General features: G+C 62.6%; 1 non-coding gene across 1 annotated transcript; it reads left to right on the forward strand.

Moving 5' to 3' along the window:
* The first annotated feature begins 2689 nt into the window (after positions 1 to 2689).
* Positions 2690 to 2808, forward strand: LOC131864617 (5S ribosomal RNA). The gene has a single exon (XR_009363382.1). It is a non-coding gene; the product is annotated as a 5S ribosomal RNA (ribosomal RNA).
* The last annotated feature ends 2993 nt before the right edge of the window (positions 2809 to 5801 follow it).

A 5801-nucleotide genomic window follows, 5' to 3' on the forward strand; every position in this document is an offset into this window, starting at 1 on the left:
TACGTGTAGTCTGCAGCAGCGATTAGGACATCGACCCCAACTTCCGAATTCGTTTGCATTGACCGCACCAAAGGTGCACGCCTTGGTGTGCACCCTGGAGTGCACTTTGGTGCTCACCTCGGTGCACACTTTGGTGTGCACCTCGGTGTGCACCAAAGGTGCGCACCTTGGAGCGCACCAAAGGTGTACACTTTGGAGCGCACCACATAGGGTCTTTGAGAGGTTGGCGCAGTGCGCACACCAAGGTGGGTGTTGAGGTGCGTGCCGAGGTGGGTGGGTGCTAGGGTGCGCTCCATGGTGGGTGCCAGGGTGGGTGCGTGCTAGGGTGGATTCCAAAGAGGGTCATAGGGTGGGTGCCAAGGTGGGTTGGTGATATAGTGGGTTCAAAGGTGGGTACTAGGGTGGGTTCCAAGGTGGGTCACAAGTTGGGTGCCAGGATGCGTGGGTGTTAGGTTGGGTGCCAAGGTGGGCTCCTGCGTGGGTGGGTGCTAGGGTGGGTTTCAAGGTGGACGCGAGGGCGGGTGCCAAGGTGGGTAACAAGTTGGGTGTTAGGATGGGTGAGTGCTAGAGTGGGTGCCAAGGTGGGTGGGTGCTAAGGTGGATGCCAAGGTGGTTCACAGGGTGGGTGGGTTCTAGGGTGAGTTCCAAGGTGGGTCACAGGTTCAGTGCTAGGGTGGGTGTCAAGGCGGGTGTCGAGGTGCCTGGGTGCTAGGGTGTGGATGCCAATGTGGGTCATAGGGTGGGTACTAGGGTGGGCTGCAATGTGGGTGCCAAGGTGGGTAACATGCTCGGTGGGTTCTAAATTGGGTGCCAGGGTGGGTGTGCACCCACCTTGCCCGAGGTGGGTGCCAAGGTGCCAGTGTGGGTGGGTGCTAAGGTGGATGCCAAGGTGGGTGAGAAGGTGGGTGATAGGTTGAGTGGTAGGATGGGTGGGTGCCAAGATGGGTCACAGGGTGGGTGCAAGGGTGGGTAGGTGCTAGGGTTGGTGTCAGGGTGGGTGGGTGCTAGGTTGGGTTCCAAGGTGGGTGCGAGGGTGAGTGTCAAGGTGGGTCACAGGTTAGGTGCTAGGATGGGTGAGTGCTAGGGTGCAAAGGTGCCAGGGTGGGTGCTAGGATGGGTCGATGCTAGGGTGAGTGGCAAGGTGGGTCCACAAGTGTCAAGGTGGGTGCCGAGGTGGGTGCCAAGTCGGCGACTGCTATGGTGGATGCCAAGGTGGGTCACGGGGTGGGTGCCAAGTTGCTAGGTTGGGTTCCAAGGTGGGTGCCAACGTGGGTGCTAGGGTGCGTGGGTTAAAGGGTGTGTCACAACGTGGGTGCCAGGATGGGTGCGCACCCACACTGGCCAAGACGGGTGCGGGTGCAAGGTTGGGTTCCAAGCCCGGTCACAGGCTGGGTGCTAGGATGGGTGGGTGCCAAGGTGGGCACCAGGGTGGGTGCACCCACCCTGGCCAAGGTGGGTCACGGGGTGGGTCCTAGGGTGGGTAACGGGGTGGGTACTAAGGTGCGTGCCAAGGTGGGTCATAGGGTGGGTGCCAAGGTGGGCACCAGGGTGGGTGTGCACCAACCCTAGCCAGGGTAGGTCACGGGGTGGTTGTCGGGGTGGGCGTCAAGGAGCCAAGGTGGGTGGCAAGTAGCCAAGTTGCGTGCCAAGGTGGGTGTCGGGGTGGGTGCCAAGGATCCAAGGTGGGTGCCAAGGAACCAAGGTGGGTGTCTGGGTGGGTGCCGAGGTGGGAGCCAGGGTGGGTCCCAAGGTGAGTGCAAAGGTGGGTGCCAGGGTCAAGGTGAGTGCCAATGTGGGTTCCAAGGTGCCAGGGTCAGGGTGAGTGCCAATGTGGGTTCAAAGGTGCTAAGTTGGGTGCGAGGTTGGGTGCGAGGGTGGGTGGGTGCCAAGGTGTGCTAGGTGGAAGCCCGGGTGGGTCGGCATCCCATGGGTGTCGAGTTGGGTGCCTGATGGGTGCTTCTTGTCAAGTTTTAGTCGTCGGGACTCATTTCGAGCCTTAGAGGTCGTTTCTTGTCCGGTTGCCCTGTCTTCGACCTGGGAACCCAATTTTGGTCCTCGGGTCCCATTTTTTTTTGTCTCGCATCCCACTTTTGGCCTGTGGCCTTTTCGGGGTCGATTCTCGTTTTGGGCATCAGAGCATGTTTCTTCTCCTAAAACCCAATATTTGTTTATTAAGTCTCGGAACACATTTTTGTTCTCGTGGACCCATCATGGGTCTTGGAACGCATTTGTGGTCCTTGGGTCCCATTTTGCATCCCGAAACTTGTGTTTTGGTGCTTGATCCCTATTTTGGGTGCCCACCTTGCACCAAGTGCGCACCCGGGGCAAACCGAGCGCCTTGGTGCACCGGGGCAAGATCGAGCGTGCACCCGAGGCGCCCCGAACATGCACCAAGGTGCACTCGGCCCACATGTGAGCGCAGGTCGTTGCGCCCGAGGTGGTGTGTGGGCACCGCGTTGCAGACGGGACACTGCACGCACACAACGCCCCCTCCAGGTGCACGCACGTAGGCCGGGCCGGGTGCACACCCGACGCCCTAGCAAGGTGCGCGCACCCGGGCAGGGCTCACACTTGGCGAACGGGGCGCACTTCGCGAGGGAGGGTGTGCACCTCGACGGGGGTGGGTGGCCGGGGTGGATTCGCACGTGGGTCGCGGTTTGCTAAGTACACACTGCGACAAGCTCATAACGGGTGCGATCATACCAGCGTTAGTGCACCGGATCCCATCAGAACTCCGCAGTTAAGCGCGCTTGGGCCGGAGTAGTACTGGGATGGGTGACCTCCCGGGAAGTCCCGGTGTTGCACCCTTTTTTAGTTTTTCGCCGGGCGTCGCAATGCTATTTGAATAAACCTTTTGCCCGTTTGCGTTCTCGTCGGGGCCGGGCCGGGCCGGGGTGCGCTGCCCGCACTACCGCGCGCGCGGGGGCGACACCGAGCGCGCACCCGAGGCGCCCCGAGCACACAGGCCACGGTGCAACCCGGGCGTTGTGCGCGCACCCCGGTGCGCCCGAGGTGCTGCGCGCGCACCCAGGTGAAATCGGTGTGCACCTCGGCCAGTGCGCGCTCGGTCGAGTCGCGCACGTTGGCCAAGGTGCACGGTGATGTTTCTTACTCTAAGGTTCCGCACCAGACGCCCGGGACAGGTGAGCGAAGCTGGGCGGGGCCGGGTGCGCGGCCGGGGCAGGTGCACGCAGCTGGAGAGAGCTTTGGAGCACACTTCGGAGCGCACCAATGATGCGCTCCATTCAAAAGTTTCCTGAAAAGGCAAAAAAAGTTGAGATTATAGAATTTCCCACTTGAGAGATTGTAAAAAAAAAAATTTAAAATGAAGGAAACGCGGGTGCCAAGGTGTGCGCAGCCCAGCCAAGGTGTGCGCACCAAGGCGCCCACCCTGGCGAAGGTGCACGCAAGGTGCGCACCCGAGGCAAACCGGACAATTAACCCAACTTTCGACTTCGCGCGCACCTTGGAGCGCACTTCGGAGCGCTCCTTGGTGCGCACCAATCTTGGGCACCTCGGAGTGCACCATGGCGCCCACCAAGGTGCGCACCCGGGGCAAACCGAGCTCCGACTTCGTGCGCACCTTGGAGCGCACGAAAGGTGCGCACCATGGCGCCCACCAAGGTGCGCAGCCCAGCCAAGGCGTGCGCATCAAGGTGCGCACCCTGGCGAAGGTGCGCACCCGGGGCAAACCGAGCTCCGACTTCGTGCGCACCTTGGAGCGCACAAAAGGTGCGCAACCCAGCCAAGGTGTGCGCACCCCGGTCAAACCGAGCTCCGAATCGTGCGCACCAGAGGTGCACGCCATCGTGCGCACCTTGGAGCACACTTCGGAGCCCTCCTTGGTGCGCGCCGATGTTGCGCACCTCGGAGCGCACCCGGGGAAAACAATGCAATTAACCCGACTTTCGACTTCGTGGGCACCTCGGAGCACTCTCGGGTTCGCACCTCGGAGCACACCGAGGTGCGCACCTTTGATGCGCTGCCTTCACCAATTTCCAGAAAAGGCAAGAAAACATTGAGAAGGTGTGCGCACCGAGGTGCCCACCCTGGCGAAGGTGCACGCGAGGTGCGCACCCGGGGCAAACCGGGCTCCGACTTCGTGCACGCCGCACCTTGGAGCACACTTCGGAGCGCTCCTTGGTGCGCACCAGGGCGCGCAACCCAGCCGAGGTGCCCACCCCGGCGAAGGTGCACGCGAGGTGCGCACCCGGGGCAAACCGGGCTCCGACTTCGTGCACGCCATGGTGCCCACCGCGGCGAAGGTGCACGCGAGGTGCGCACCCGGGGCAAACCGGGCTCCGACTTCGTGCACGCCGCACCTTGGAGCACACTTCGGAGCGCTCCTTGGTGCGCACCATGGTGCCCACCAGGGCGCGCAACCCCGCCGAAGGTGCACGCGAGGTGCGCACCCGGGGCAAACCGGGCTCCGACTTCGTGCACGCCGCACCTTGGAGCACACTTCGGAGCGCTCCTTGGTGCGCACCATGGTGCCCACCAGGGCGCGCAACCCCGCCGAAGGTGCACGCGAGGTGCGCACCCGGGGCAAACCGGGCTCCGACTTCGTGCACGCCATGGTGCGCACCGCGGCGAAGGTGCGCACCCGGGGCAAACCGGGCTCCGACTTCGTGCACGCCGCACCTTGGAGCACACTTCGGAGCGCTCCTTGGTGCGCACCAGGGCGCGCAACCCAGCCGAGGTGCCCACCCCGGCGAAGGTGCACGCGAGGTGCGTACCCGGGGCAAACCGGGCTCCGACTTCGTGCACGCCGCACCTTGGAGCACACTTCGGAGCGCTCCTTGGTGCGCACCATGGTGCCCACCAGGCCGCGCAACCCAGCCAAGGTGTGCGCACCAAGGTGCACGCGAGGTGCGCACCCGGGGCAAACCGGGGTCCGACTTCGTGCACGCCGCACCTTGGAGCACACATCGGGGCGCTCCCGGGTTCGCACCGGCGTTGCGCACCGTGGTGGGCACCTCGGAGCACACCAAGGTGGGCAGCGAGGTGCGCACCTTTGATGCGATGCCTTCACTAATTTCCATAAAAGGCAAAAAAAAAACGAGATTTTAAAATTTCCGTTTTGAAAGATAGTGAGAAAAAGGGAATGCTGGTGCCATCTTGAGCCCGCCCTGGTGCGCAGCCCAGCCAAGGTGTGCGCACCAAGGTGCCCACCCTGGCGAAGGTGCGCGCCCGGGCAATTAACCCAACTTCCAACTTCGCGCGCGCCAGGGTGGGAGCGCACCCAACAACCGGGCCTGGGAAGAGCCAATGCGAGAAACCCCACCAAACGCTCTGACAAAAAAAGAGGGGGCGCTCCAGTAACCCCGCTTCGGAGCGCACCCTGGGCAAACCCAGCCAAGGTGCCCACCCCGGCCAAGGTGCAGGCGAGGTGCGCACCCGGGGCAAACCGGGCTCCGACAACGTGCACGCCGCACCTTGGAGCACACTTCGTAGCGCTCCCGGGTGCGCACCTCAGAGCACACCAAGGTGGGCAGCGAGGTGCGCACCTTTGATGCGCTGCCTTCACTAATTTCCAGAAAAGGCAAAAAAAAAAGGAGATTTTAAAATTTCCGTTTTGAAAGATAGTGAAAAAAACGGAACGCGCGTGCCATCTTGAGCCCGCCCTGGTGCGCAGCCCAGGTAAGGTGCCCACCCTGGCAAAGGTGCGCACCCGGGCAATTAACCCTACTTCCGACTTCGTGCGCGCCAGGGTGGCAACCGGGCCTCGGAAGAGCCAATGCGAGAAACCCCACCAAACGCTCCGACAAAAAAAGAGGCGGCGCTCCAATAACCCCGCTTCG

This window comes from Cryptomeria japonica, unplaced genomic scaffold (assembly GCF_030272615.1).
Source record: "Cryptomeria japonica unplaced genomic scaffold, Sugi_1.0 HiC_scaffold_89, whole genome shotgun sequence".
NCBI lineage: Eukaryota > Viridiplantae > Streptophyta > Pinopsida > Cupressales > Cupressaceae > Cryptomeria > Cryptomeria japonica.